Source organism: Mytilus californianus, unplaced genomic scaffold, assembly GCF_021869535.1.
Source record: "Mytilus californianus isolate M0D057914Y unplaced genomic scaffold, xbMytCali1.0.p SCAF_8, whole genome shotgun sequence".
Lineage (NCBI taxonomy): Eukaryota > Metazoa > Mollusca > Bivalvia > Mytilida > Mytilidae > Mytilus > Mytilus californianus.
In genome coordinates this window covers 84,183,850-84,200,118 of record NW_026262734.1, presented here as the reverse complement: position 1 = coordinate 84,200,118, position 16,269 = coordinate 84,183,850, and the positions used below count along the sequence as shown (strand labels likewise).

The 16,269-nt window shown below is 31.6% G+C and overlaps 1 long non-coding RNA gene across 1 annotated transcript; it reads left to right on the top strand.

The window, feature by feature from the left end:
• Nucleotides 1-1,121: 1,121 nt before the first annotated feature.
• On the top strand, nt 1,122-14,950 carry LOC127711591 (uncharacterized). The gene is made up of 6 exons (XR_007986798.1): nt 1,122-1,289; nt 2,084-2,372; nt 5,151-5,238; nt 7,384-7,517; nt 10,711-10,849; nt 12,751-14,950. It is a non-coding gene; the product is annotated as an uncharacterized LOC127711591 (long non-coding RNA).
• The last annotated feature ends 1,319 nt before the right edge of the window (nt 14,951-16,269 follow it).

Here is a 16,269-nt window from a genome sequence, read left to right as displayed (position 1 = left end):
CTTAAGAGTGTCTGTGCTTATCTGCGAGTTGTGACGAGTTATTTACGGATACCAGCGAGTTATTTACGGATGCTTGAGATTGACTACGATCCATAATTCACGGTATGTGAATGGGTCCATTTTTAGATATTTTTTTTATATTTGTTAGGAAATCAGAATTAATGATATATTCAATAGGTCATTTCTGCATAGTGGGACGATCAAGATGATGGAAGAGAAATGTGTATTGCACTGGGAAAAGGGGCACGCTGGATAGAAGAAGAAATTAGTTTGCAACAGGCGTCTCTTGAAACCATAATAAACTTGTTGCAGTGATTCTATATCGTACAAAGACTTATTTTAATTGCAACATATCTTTATATGAGGCAGTTAATGGTATCGATGCATTCATGGGATGATATTAAAATGAAATAACCTTTGAAGGTTTTCCTGAATTAAAAAATCAAGCAAATATTTAACAATGTTTAAAAACATACTGAAATATACAATAACTCATTGATGTTTATCGATTTCAAAGTTGTATAAAAGTTGGCGAGTTATACATTCTTGTTCGCATTCGACTTAAGTTATATATAAGTATTTTCAAAATAAGTTTGAAATTAATAATAAATACCCTCATTATATCGAAACCATTTCTATACTTATCGGTTCCATGTTAATAAATAACAAGTGAAACAGAGAAATATTTTCGATTAAATATCTTTTTACCCTTTTAAATGCTTCACTTAGTAAACAATGCATCGGTGTTTTTGTTTCTATGAATTACTAGCTGCTCTATGAAATAACTGCTAATTCAAACTAGTTTGCAATTTAATAAAGATTATTGAACAATTTCTGAATATTATCCTCTTTGAAACTCGAAATAGTATACCAATTTCACTCTATTACTTATTTAAGATGCGTACGTTATGCTTTTTGTTTAATCTAGATTGATTTTTATATTGGAATCATTTAAATTGCAGATCCATTATATTTTCATACGAAGTGTTGAAATTTAATACAAACGAGACTACATCACAAGCTGTTGAACTTCAATACCAGTACGAACAAATATGTTTAAAATTTTTTCACATGATGTATAAACTATATATTATGTTAACCGATGTAGAGATGAGAAGGCCTATAAAATAAATGAAGGCGGATTGTTTTACTCAATTTCTACTGGATGATATTTACAAAGGGAAACAAAAATGTACCTATCCATATACCTTTAATTTTAGTCTACAACACGTTAAAAATATAGAACGGACGACAGATATTTTTTATGTACTGCTTTTCCACTTGTCAAGGTAAATATATCCTTTTTGATTGGTAACCCCTTCGGTTTTGATTTTAATCGTTTATTTATTTGTTGATTTTAACCAATCTATTTGGTTATTTTTATGGTCGTTATTGTAAAGGAGCTTCAATAATTTGATGTAAAACCCCTGAAGTGAGCACGAGAAATGATTAATAAGTATGGAAATTAAAGGCTGTGAAGTATATTCATCCCAGGGTATCATCAGCCCAATAGTCAGCAGCGCTGACATAACATATCTTTTATACGTAATGTTTTGTAAACTACTTTTTATAAAATGTTAGAATTATTCGAAACATGAAGCTGACTACAACAAGGCATATATAACAGTCAGTTTTGCACAATTGTTTGGAATGTATAGGTTTAAATGTATATCAACTCCATTATTTATTTTTTCTTTAAAACTATTTCTATTCGAGCGCCACTAATGCATCTTCTGTAGACATAACAAGTTCGTAAATGATTTGTTAAGTATAACTTACGGTTTAACTATTTAGTTTATATTCACAGTAAAGGAGAAGGTCCAGTAAGGACTTATTTCGGCCTAAAATTCGAAGTACATCTGATGAAAGATTTTTGACATTTTGTAATTACCGGGCCTTCTCCTTTATATACTAACATGCGTTCATTAATGTATGACAATCTGATTTTTTTAAACGGAATGAGATAAAAAAAAAATCAATATACACGTTTGCACATTAAATATACTTTGATTTGTTTCAGATTTGTGTTAGGGATTTATTAATATACACATTTCAACATTGAAAATTTTTGTATTCGTTCTAGGACAATGTTGATTATCAAAGCAATGGTAACTCACTTAATTCTAGCAATGGTGTATGTAGTAATTGGTGGCATTTTTCATAGTGGCAAGTACCTGGAGTCCCCTATACTGAAAGTGTTTTTCAATGTGGGACCAAGAATGTGCATGTTAAGATGCACTAGGTACGCTGGATGTACTGCTTTCAACTTCGTAAAAAGCCATTTATACTGCGAACTGCTTAACGCGACTCAACAGGCCACACCAGTAGATAAGGAACATTACATGTACTCAGAAATGTCAACATGGACGATAGTAAGTACTTGCGAAACATGTGTTTATGTTTCCCTTTTTTAAAAGAGAGCAGTATTAAAAGCTCTGAACATTCACATATAAAATTATACACATTTGCCAAATTTTTCTAGTCATTTATTTATGTTTTTTTATACTTTTATTATAAGTTTTTGGAACTTATGACTGTATATGCACATGCATGTATGATGTACATATTTTGACGGATTGTGCAGTCCATCGAAATTGGAGTTTTCTTCTAATATGTAGAGCCCACAGTTTTGTATTGTTATGTTCTGCCTAATTAATTTTGAAATAACATAACGTAGAGCAAAAACATATATATTAAGGGGTACAGAACACCTAAGGGATTCAACTCTTTAAAAATCAGCCGAACGTTTTAATCACATACTATTAGCAAAGAGAAATCAAGTTCTCATTGTTCAAAATTAGTGTTTGTCAAACTGATATATATCCAATGAAATTATTTCGGTAAATTGTGTGACATTTTTCATATTTTTGTCAACAGGTCAAATAAAATATTTTGTCAAAATGTTATGAAAATTAAACGAGCCAAATCTGTTTTAGTTAAAGTGTTGAGTACACATGATATACAAAGGGTTTTTGTCCATCAAAGTTCAAACAAGTGATTAGCATTCCGATATGTTTTAAGATAAACCGAACAACTTGTGCATTGCCTCTCATTGGTGGTAATATTCTGCTGATTTATGTTCTTATATGTATTGTTTATTTCTCAGTTTGCCTGATGTAAGCGTGGTTCAATATCAATTTACTATATTCATTTTGGAATATCTTTTTCCACCTGACAGAATTTAACGACAAATATAAATAAAAATGGACACTCCTTAATAAGACTAAACTGTCTGTGTTAACATTGATAACACAAAACCTGGTATCTATTAAAAAAAAAGATAAAATCACATAATTTTCTGCATGTAAATGGACAGTTTTATAAATGAGTAACATTTTTGCCTATTGCATTACAAATTGTTCTGTTGTTTAAAGTTCCAGGTTGACGGTAGATACCTACTCTGTCTTACATATCTCTTGCTTGCTAGATAGACACAAAGATAAAAGCTAAAATACTCATACAACAGTTTTTTTAAGCCTAGTACTTTTAGAGATTAACATCAGTTCGCTCATTTTAAGTTCAAGCAAGACTGGAGTGTTCTCTTCTCCTCCATTCTGCATTGATAATCTGAACAGGTTTATTCAGCGCTCAAATTATCACCACCGATTATTTGGTCAATGACAGCTTGGTTTCATTTAAGCAGAACGAGAACTGTGAGCTTGCTAAGAGTAACAACCACATTCTTATTAATAATTGAATGATTGTTCTATTACTTGTGTTTTTGTTTTCTATTAAACTTATGTTGAAAAGTTAAGTGATTTTCCTGCTAAGGTTATTGTATGATCTTTGGTGTGTTAAGCTCTGGTCGAGATTACAAGACCGAGAGGTTAGATCTTCAATAAAATAATTTACTCCCGCCACATTGTCATGTGCCTCAATCAAGTATGACCTGAGCTGTGGTTGTCTTTCGTCAAATATATCCATGTTAGTTCTAAATGTCCGGTCTTTGACAGAAACTGTTGATTTATCACAAGTTTTTAAGAACTTGATATATTGTAAATCTTACCATTGCTGAAAACCATATGTAAACTACTAGAGTTTTAGGGTTGCTGTCTCATCAATTTATATTGAATATTACTTTCGATTCTTCTTTCTTTTGTTGTTTAGTTTGATCTTTAATAAATTATGAACGAGCAAATGTGTGTTTGGAGATATTTTTATTTGGAAGCTTTCCTTTTCTATATTAAATCAAACAATTTGACTCTTTTTCCTGAGGATAATAACAGTGTAGTTTTTAATCTTCGCTTTTTGTTATTAGGTTTGAATTATCTGGAAAATTCTTTAGAAAGGAAAATATGTTTCGAGTGTTCATCCAGTCATTTGATTCCGATTTATGTCAATATTTCCGTTTTCGATGCATAAATGAGTCTTAACATGACCTTCAACCAACTCTTTCCAAAACAACAGTAACGTACCAAAAATATAACTATGAAAGAAGATTGGGACAACAAAGAACTACAGCACATCACAATTGTCTTAAATGAAAACAAAATTTGTCTCAGATGTACAGAATTTAGTCCATTAAAGATTGAAGAAAGGAATATAAATTGATCACTGTTTGTACATTTACTTTTTCGGTTTACAATGCAAGTTTAAAACTAAATATGAAATTAAGTTGCGTTCGAAGCCCTTTTATTAGTTTTCCTCCATCAGGAATGCTCATATCTAAATAGAAATTTACTTGACAACAATGTGATCTCATTAAACAAACAAGACAGAACAAAACGTAACAAACAAGAGGCTGTAAATAACATCAAGCCAAGATAACAACCTGAATGGTCGAACACCTCGACGAGGTGTTAAAGTCGTATAAATATTCATTTTTAGAAATTGTGTTGGACTTGGTGTACCCAATTTTATAGAACATGGGAGGGATAAAGTTCAACTTTTCACGCTTAACGTACATACTAATGTATTATTAAGCAAAAAATAATTCAAACTGGCAGCATAATAATTTCTAATTGCTGCATGACCGAAAAATACGAAGTATACGAAAATACCACATTATTGCCCATATTTAAATACCACATGCCAACCACAAGGAAATTTTCAATTGTTTCTTTCCATTTCGAAACTATGTAAATAAAATGCAATTGATAAAATCTTTGGTCAGACAGAATGTAACCAATTAATAAAGAGTATTTTTACAGGAACCAGACACATGTTGGCCAAATCCTTGTTCATTTGGAGAAACCTGTGTCATCACGAATAAAGACCTTCCAGTTTGTGTTAAATTAGGTATGATTGTCTTATAGCTCTAATAAAGGGCATTTACTCGTTATCTGTCAGCAATCATTTTGATAGCATTGTGTAGTTGTATAACCATATTACCACCCGACTGAATGTTTCAAAGCAGATTAATGGAGAATATCATATGGCTTTTTCAATATCACACCTGTATCAACCCGAAACACCATTATAATCATAAGTGCTCTGCACGAGGGATTATATTGGTTGAGACATGACGTAATACATATAAGGGGTTTGATAAAGCTTTTTTAACCGTGACTGATATCGATTACGTGACGTCAAACAGATTAGGGTTGATAAAGTAACCGGGACAGGTATCGATATTATCACGGATGGCTAAAACAGCACGATTGTCATCAATCACATTACACGTACAATATACCCGTATTTACTACTAAGTATATAATAACATCTCTTATTTACCCTTGTGTTTTACATATATTTTAGTGGCCTAATGTTTCATACAATGTCTGACTAAAAAACAAATTCGAAAAAAAATGATAGGAAAGTTACCTAACAAACTAGTTGGGTACTATTGCAATCAAACAAATATATATACGCAAATTGCTGTGACAGACATATTTTGCAATTGTTCAAAGCATTTTCAGCAAGGCTGAAGAGAAAACATATACATTTACTCTGCAGAAAATAACAAATTACATATTTCAAAACATCTGAAGGTATCATGGTGGTATTACACAATGTTTTTACTAGTATTTTGTTGATAATAAATGAGTTTTCCTTTGAGAATGTAAAACATAAATTTCAGCGGTCTTCGTGTTGCAAAACTTGATTAAGGTAGTTCGGTCTGTGGTGAATAAACATTGTGGCTAATATCTTCGAACAAAATTTCCTTCTTTTGGTTTGTTCAATTTTGTTGTTTTGTGTTTTTTTTTTTAATTTTCTTTTGGCGGGGTAATGGAGCGGGGTAAATGGGTTGTCGTATATTCTAGATTACATCTTGCATCAAAGTATTGCTTAGTTATTTACATGTATTAATTAATTATAAATACTATATCGTCATTCTTTCCTTGGTTACGAGGTTAAGTGAAAAGTGTTCTGCTCTATGTGTCTCTAATGTAGGATGGAGGGGGCTATTAAATTTGACGGTCTAGAAGGACTGACAGTTATTTAATTAACTTTTAATGTCTTACGTTAAACCATCTTTAACAATTGCTCATTTGGATTTTTTTCATTATTATACGAAGTTCATCTTTTGTGTGTGTTTTGCAAATAATTGAACGGTTGGACAGCAATCTGATTTGAATAAAAATCCCGTGTCCATGCTTTGCTAACAAGGTTCTGATAACACTACGTTCTACTTTCTTATGTTATATGATCATGAGGATTGATTGATTGTTGTTTGCTGAATGTCCACTATCAAATATTTTGAGTATATTCAGGATGTCGGTTGCAATAAATCTGATATCAACATTAAAGCTTTTTACAAGAAAGTTAAACATTACTACCGACGAAAAAAAATGGGTTCTGCATATTCACACAACAGCTACTAAAAAATGATAACAACACGTTATCAATTTCATGCGTCCGAAGCGCTTTTCTGGATATACCTTCACTATTTTTGGTTAGCAATGGAAAGTCTGAAAATATAAGACAGGGGATTTCACTGAAAAAAAAAATCATAGAAAGGAAGGCCACATTTAGATATGTCTGGATATAACCGATTGGAGAAACAATCCAATCATTCTTTTTTTATATGAAAAGAAGCAAATGATACTTTAAGAAACATCAACGCACGATTGTAAGTCAAAAATATCGACAAACCATCATAAACATGGAAACACGCTGCTTTTACGATCAACACTTTAAAACACTATAAAAGTGATATCGTTGAATTCATATTTTATATGTTAACGGGTGCCACATGTATAGCAGGATCTTTAGCACTTCCGGAGCACCCGAGATCACTCTCAGTTTTTGGTGGGGTTTGTGTTGCTAAGTCTTTACTTTCCTATGTTGTGTTTTGTGTACTGTTGTTTGTCTGTTTGTCTTTTTCTTTTTTAGCGATGGCGTTGTCATTTTATTTTCGACTCATGAGTTTTAATGTCTCTTTGGTATCTTTCGCCTCTCTTTTATTTGTCCATTATCAACTTTTACTCGTTTTTACTGTAGAAACAGCAGATTACTTAGGTTGTTACAAGGATGATAATAACAGGCACTTGAAACACAAAAAGACATACAGCGAAAACATGTCCCTTGCGTTTTGTAAGCAACATTGCAGTGGATACCGATTTGGTGGCTTGCAAGTTTGTATCTTATAATATTAATAAAAACTCTGTTTTTATCCGGCAGGATAAACAAAATTCAATTTAAGGTCAAGTTCAGTTAATGGAATATGCACTTCCAAACAATTCCATCAAGCAAACGTTTTACTATTCAATTAAACGGTCGGTTGATAAATCTGATTGCAAATTTATTTGCTGCATCTCATATTAAGCCTTTTTTCGCTAATGAGAAAGGTAATTATGCTAGATATACTTACTGAAGGTGCGATGAGATGATTAAAGCTGTAGATTTCTCCTTGGCAACATTTCTGTACGTTTCGGCAATAAAGTTAATCGACAGGTTGTAGGTATTTCTATGGGCAACAATTGTCTTCCTTTAATAACAGATTTGTTCCTGTACTGTTATAAATCAAAGGGTATGACCAAACTCAGAAAAAAAACCGTCTAAATTCCGATTAATTGATAAATTCAACAACACTTACTGTTATCTTGGTAACATTGTTTCGTTAAATAATTAAGAATTCTCTAAATATACTGCTGAAATTTAGCAAAGGAAGTTACTTTAAATAAATCAAATATTAACAGCAATATCTGTCCTTTCCTAGATTTAGATATTTCAGTTTTACACCAGAAACTCTACACAAAAATTTACGACAAAAGAGACAATTTGTCTTTCCATATCTTTTATTTTCCTTTTTTGGAATGGGATGTTCCTTTAGCACCGTCCCTCGATGTTTATTATCCCAACTCGTTCTCAATGCCCGTGTCTGTCGTGACGTTTGAATAAACTTTTTCAAAAGGGTACAAATTCTACAATGTAATCATATCTTTGCATATTGTTTTATTGGTATAAATATTGATTTTGTTATCAGTAAATTAAAACCATCCTGAATATTATTGTTATACACATATGCACTTTAACGGTACTACAATCTGTAGATACCTATTATATTTTGGCATTGCACAAAGTCACATTTTTCTCTGACTCTTAATTACGTCTTTACACTAAATCCATTGGATGTCAAGTTGAATGTGAACTGATAGGTCTTTTAGTCTTAGATACATGATTTATTAAGTATTAGCTGTCAGTAACTGTGAGGATTCTCAGATCTGAACGTTGTGATGTTTTGGTTGTTAGGGATGTATAAATAGCCTGCCACATGTTTACATCCGGTCTGAGTTTTTGTTTGATGTTTTTCTGCTTTGTATCGACCTGACGAGTTTAGCTCTTTTCGACGGATTTTAATAGTTTGTTTTAATGGTGTGCTGTAACACCACTGCCAAAAGTTAGGGGCTGTTGAGTGCTCACAAACATGTTCACCCCTGCCATATTCTTAATGTGCCTTTCCCACGTTAGGAGACTGTAGTTCAGTAGTTGTCGTTGGTTCGTGTCTGCCATATTTGTTTTTCATAAGTTGTTTAATTATAAATTAGGCCGTTAGTTTTCGCTAGCAAAGTGTTTCATATTTTTCATGTCGGGGCTTTTATTGCCGTCTATACAGTATTTTTTTCTCATTGTTGTTGGTCGAACAGTTGCCTACAATTGCTTACACACACTTCATTTGGAATTTGGTTGATAGTTGTCTTATTGGAAATAATACAATATCTCCTTAGTTTTATATATGTCACAGCTTTAGGGCAAATTTTGCCTACAACTTTGGCTCGTTGAACTTTAACTGTAAATCGAAAAATATTTATCTCTTTTTTTTTCCTCAAAAATTAAGGGACTAATTCTTTCAAAATAGATACAAATTAATATAGAAATCACATACAATTCGTGAAAAATATTCTTACATTATTCGAAGAACCATCAAATATAGAATAACAAATTCATAGATTGTTCTTACGTTCAACGAACCAAAGTTGTATTCCAAATATCTGTGACGGTACCTCGACCTTAAATCTATATTGATGTGGTAAGAATTGTCGTCTTAATTGAGTACCTGGGTTCCTTTGAGGTATACGTATACAAACTCGCCGAACCTTCGTTTTACTTTACTTAGCTAGTTCCTTGTATTCCTCGTATTTCATGAATTTATCAGTTTCTCAATTTATAACGTTTATGGTATGCAAACAATAGATGCAGACGATGTAAGTAACACGCCAAATAATGATATATTCCATTAGGATCATTATTCTCTAATCTTGAAAAATGTGTCAATATTCAAAATAATTTCCTGCTTTTTTTAATTATTTAGTTTCAAATCTGTAGCTATTGGTGTCCCCTCAAGTAAAGTCAAAGCCATGTTTGTTCTTCGGATACAGAGTCATATTATTAAATTACAAGAAAATTCGAAAAGACAAAATATCAAATGACCCGCCTTCAATCAGATATCCCTCAACAATCATAGCAATACTGTCATCATAATGTTAAAGAAGATTGAAATGTTTTATAACTTCTTTTGCTTGTTTATCACTTCGTGATTGTTTCCATATAAAATTATAAACAGACCATAAATTCCCAGGAACCTAATAAGACTTTTTTTTACAATTTAGAAAAAGTAACTATTCAAGAAAACTCTGAACAATTAATTTCCAAATGGAATCATATTTACAAAAAAAAAAAAACCCCGTACAATTAATATTTTTAATATAATTGGCATATAATTATTCAAGTTGACTAAAGTGTGATGTGTTTTGAATAAGAGATCAATTATTCACTTAGAAATATTTAATTGGAGAAAACAAATACTTCATATAACTTATACTGCTTCGTATTGTTTTTAATTTTTAAATTCCTTCCTGGTCATTCCAATACCTATGTTATATATATAAAATTTTTTTGTAAGATTGTCTGTAGAATTTTAACCAATCCAACACATGCCAAAAGGAACAAGCTTTAGCTTTCCCCATCACATAACAACCGTCTTTATCTTTTTTAAGACATATTCTCTGAAAACCAAATTGAACGAGTATTGGAAGTATTATTCCTTTAGAGTTTGAAAACTCCAGTAATGAACCTATTGCTAACAACCCGAAGATCATTCGACTTTAAATATCTCTTCAATATTCTAAATGTTAACCCCGAAAAGGTTAGCAGACCAAAGGTCAAAGATTGGTTCTTTAAATGAAGTTGTTTTTTATTATTTAATTCGTATTCAGTAACTATAGGCGAAAACCCACATATTTCGCGTAGCCAATGTTAAGTCCTTAACTATATTCTACGCACTTTTTATGTCCAGCTGTATACCAATTACAGTTTATAATTTTGTAGGCCAGTACCTATTGTTTGTGTGGAGATGTCCTGATTGAAAGTAGCTATCCAAAAATTCAAGAAACAGAATGCAGCTGGGACTGCCGCGGAGAACCAGCACGGAAATGTGGTGGAGAATGGATTAATTCCATTTATTTAGGTAATACAAATATATTGCACTATAATTAACATTCACTATTCTCAACTAACTTGTAGTGCCGGAAGAATAATATCAAACTGAAAAGTCGAAAAAAAGAAAGACAATATCATGGCCAGAAAAACTAGAGGCCCCTGGGATCCTGCATCATTTTTTAAAATGTTGAAATACAAAGTTTCGTCTCATTTAACATTTTGTTCATTGTCAAATTTCAGTTTTTGTGATAGCCCTAATTTGTGTAAATTGTGCATCTTCATTTTGGAAGTATTTAAAAGAGTATTTAAATCTGATATTGTTGCACTTTCAGTGACATAATGTTCGGTCATGAATTGTCTTTATATTGTTAAACTGATTATTATTTTATCGAAATAATTTGATTTGCAATATTTGTCCGTAAAAGTAATTTTATTAACATGTAACGATTTTTTCTTCATCAAGCTTTTTGTGTTATTAGTGACAATTAAGTGTCAGTATATTTTCACAAAGACGGAAATTTTTCTCTCAAGATAATACTTTTGATAAATAATAGATAAAGTAACAGTTTTACATCGTCCTAAAGGTTTTCTACGTTAAGAATAATTAATCCTTTCGCCATTTCAATTAGCCCTTTTTCAGCCTAAAACTCAAGCGACAGATTTTTGTTTTATTCTTTTGTTAATCGTTTAAGTGCTAATGGTATTATCTAATTGTCTTTCGATAAACTCGTTTCTATTATGAGATTGTAACCTAGCAAAATTCTTACTTTAAATATGCTTTCTGAAGTTCTTACTTCAGTGAAAGTCAGGCATTTGTACTGACAACATCCGCCTAATTTAAATTACATTTATTCCATTGAAATCATTAAATTGTTAACTACTGCATAGGACTTCTACCAGTGGAGTTAAAGCGATTATTCTTAGGCAAGTGACTAAGTCTCAGTCATTGTCTATCTTTGGCATCGCCAGTTTCTGCAACCGGTCGTGTTGCATCTCGTTATCATCGTCAATTAGTAGCCAGTCTCCCGGTTACGTTATTCTCACTATGACAGCTGCCAATATTTAATGCAGTAATTGGCACTTAACCTTATGTTTCAATTTTAGTTAAGGTTGCCATGTTCGTTGCTTCATTGAAATATAATTTATCAACTCAAATCGGGAGACGGTAAGAATTAGTCATGACAATAAGTGTTGATATGGGTGCAGTTTGCAGTTTCTATCCCTTACAATGTTTTAACAACTATGGGTAACCGTATGGCCTTCAATAACGAGCAAAGCCAATACCGCACAGTCAGCTATAAAAGGCCCCGAAATGACAAATGTCAATATCATAGTAAAAGGTCAATAAATCATATAAGGATGGATACTAGTACTTGTTTCAGTTATATTGTCATTTTGTTAATCTTGTATTGGTAACTGTAGTTGATATTTACAGTTTCTGTTCATCTATTATTGCTTTAAAGATAATAACCAAGAGCTCTAGGGTTAGACAGAATTCATTATTTCAAAGTAATAACTCTTATAGAAAATCAATTTGAGACTTAAATCATGTAAGCACTTCTAAAAGAACACGAATTGCTGACAATTTTATGATATTTCCAATGAAAATGAGCTTTTACTGTAATTTCACGGATCTGAGTCAATTAATATTGTGAGTGGGCTAAATTTAGCAATTTATGATCCTTCATTTTGAACTGATTAAATATTCCTGATTTTGATTTAACAAATAACTATAATATGCGATATAAAAAACAAAATATAGATGTTTCTTTTTATAAATATGTTAACGAAATATCAAAACCCGAAGGAAATATTCCGAAAAGCTAACAGGCACTTACGTGCAACTGATATTTGACAATGTTAAAATGAATATGACAACACTTCAGTCTGGTACCAAAGACAACATTTCTTCTTCTTCATATTTTACAGTTTGAAGAGCCTTAACCAAGACTATCATTATTCCCTCTGAATTGAAGGACATGTGTGCCTATCAGAAGTATCAGTATACCATACGGTTGACTTGTTGACTTATTTATATATATATTGTTAATTTTGGATATTTGTTTATATTCTAAATGTTCATACCTATGCAACACATGTTGGTTCTGTTAGATGTTGTAATGTTGCAAGCTTCAATTTTATTTCCATTCATAATGCTCAATTAAGTTTTCTATTTTTATCCGTATTAATATAGCTCACCTGTCGCAAATGGTAACTGCTAACTTTTGCGATCGGAATTATCAATCGGCAACGAATATGTTTGACAATTTTCCCATTTCAAACTGCTGGGATAATCAAAATTAAACTCGATCATAATGAATGATTGCAAATTCAAAATGTTATCCAATCAACGTGCTTGCTATGAAGTAGGACAAAGTATTCTTACACTAGTGTAATAATTTCCGTCTTATTTATGACGCCAATGAGGAATACATATCATAAAATAAGTTTTGAGTTGGTCAGCGTAAGAAAGTTTGTTGATGGACTTTCTCCAACCGTCCATTCAAAATATGTTTTGAACTATAGCATGTATATGTTTATAGAAATGTAAATAAAAATTATATGTTTAGTACATAATTGTTTCGATATAATTGGTCTATTTTCCAATATGGCTCACAACTGCCAACCCTCCCCCTTTTCCTACCCGATCGGATTAATCATAACCCGAAGTGAGCCAGGTATGTGACGTGTAATATTTGGTATCTGTATTTATTCTTACAATATGTGTAGAATTATTGAGATAAGGTATTAAAAAATTAAAAGAATATGGTGACAATTGGAAATTGCTTTTAAAAGCCACGGCTATGGAATCAGGAAAACTTGAAGCACGGAGGTAAAAATGTTACTTTTTGTGCTCTTCAATTTAGAAAAGTTCCGTAAAATGTCGCAACTCACTGAATGGCGTTATATTTAATGATGAAAACTTCATTTTGTGATTACAACTATATCATATGCGATATATGTAAAGAAACGCTTTATAGACTTTAATACTATTCTGCGCGAACAAAATTATAAGCCTGGTATCTTTGATAGTTTTTATTTTTTATATATATGCTACTTAATACAAATCATTATAAAAAAGGAAAATGTGGTGTGACTGCCAATGAGAAAACTCTCCACCAGAGACCAAATGACATAGAAGTTTATAACTATGGGTCACAAAACGGCCTTCAACAATGAGCATAACCCATACCGTATATAGTCAGCTATAAAAGGCCCCGAAATGACAAATGTTTACCAATCTAAACGACAATGCATGCATTTGACACATTCTATTTTGGGTTTATGTCTGCCTTAAGACCTCAATTTTCCAAGAAATGACGTGTAGTAGTATACGTTAATAGGGGAACTACCTAGTGACGCAAAAAAAAAACCCAGACTTTTATCTAATGGTGAATATACAGTCTTCAACATGAGATAAAGGTCTATACAGCACTAAACGGTCTAAATAGTCCGACAACTACCAGTGATCATGTAAGATGTAAAAATTTCAATAATATAAATGTTCAGATATACAAATTAGAAAATTAGCATTATTCAATAAAAGAAAAACAATGACGAGTTCACCTGTATAGAACAACTTTGTGAATACTTGGCAAGGTTAACCCATGTTTTAAAAGTAAGTGTTCCCCTTTTAATCTTTATAAACAACAACTGATAACCAGAAAAAAATAAAAAATAAGTTTACTTTATATTTCTGATATAATAGAATACCCCATACATACGTATAAGTAACACAACACACACTTTATACTAATGAATCAAAGAATGTTTATTTTCACCTTTTCTCTATTGCGAAACAAAAATTCTTGAGGAACAGAAAGTAATTTTGCTGGGGGTTAAGAGGAGCTTCAAAAAATTGGTTAAGATAAGTTTGGTAACCGCATTTTGAAATAATGGAAATCAATGAAAAGACATGGCCATTTCTGTGATGCTAATTGGATGTTATTAGTAATATGTATAAACTCTAAAATTATCCATTCTATAAAATAAACTGCAATCAATTGTGAACAAGCTAACGCCATTTGGAAAACTTAATAATCGCTAGATTTTAATCTTATCTGAATTGTAAATTATTGCAAAACTGTTATTTATGTTGCTTCATAATAAATATGTTTTCCACATCTTATATTGGCTACTTAATGGAAACTTTATCTCAGATGACGATAGCAGGTTTATGTCATTTTGAATTTATCTTACATTGAACTTCAAAAGGAGCAGTGTGTTCAGCGTGTTATTGTATTCATAGAAACATTTCCAAAATGTATGAGGGTCTGGATGGGGGTCCTTCATTTCTGTATTCTTTAATTTTTTATGCCATTTTTCTGAATTCTTTATACGTGTTGCCCATTATTGTCTATTTTTTATATTTTAGCACCTCATTATTCTCTATTCTTAATTGTTTTTGGTTCATTTTTCTTTATTCTTTATATTTTTGCCCATTATTCTCTATTCTGTAAACCCACATTCACACCCTCATGTATATGTTCTAAACTACGATCTTCTCTTTTGGAGAGGGACATCTGTAATAATTCAGAATCTTAAGACCCTCGGTTAACGGATGAATGTGTACTGAATTGTTTAGTATATTACACCTGTAACCCTTTCTGTTAGATGTTAGAATTTTCCGAGTTTAGATGTATCATTTTGCAATGATTTAGATGTATTTACGACATTCCAAGTAGAACGAAAAAATACCGTCTAACATTAAATGCTATTATTTTTCACATAATAAGTGCAATGTTCATTACATTAATTAAGGCAACAGGAGTTTATTGGTGTTTTAGCCTGGTAAGTAACGATTCTGCTAATTATATTACATATTGACAGTACTAAAACTATTTTAAATAATTAAGAAAAATGTAGCATGTCATAATTTCTAATTTCTGTTTTGGCTGTAAATTTCCTACCTTTGGTGAATGGTGATATTACTAATATGAAACGTTCTATGAATAATACGGGTCATTATCTGACCTTTTTAATGTTTTGTTTTGATAAACTTTTGTTTCGCAGCATTATAACTGATGTGTTTTATCTTGACGTTTTACCGCCTCTCCTTGATCTATAATACCCACAATTACCAAATGAGCATATAATACTTCTAACTCTTCATTTCATGTAAAACTGCAAGCATATTCTTCTTTTCATGTACTTTCTTCCGTATGATAGATTTGTTTCGTATACATTTGGATATCGATCTTTAGTGCATAATTGTATGGTCGTCTTTACGTAAAGTATGCTTCTTTATGTGCCAGTCCCAAGTCAGGAGTCTGTAGTTCAATGGTTGTCGTTGGTTGACGTTAGTTGTTTTGTTATAAATTAGTCCACTAGTTTTCTAAATTGAACTGTTTTATATTTTTCATGTCGGGGCCTTTTATAGGCGACCACGGAATGGGTTTTTAATAGGTCTTTCAAGTGCCTATAACTGCTTATATCAACTTTATTTGA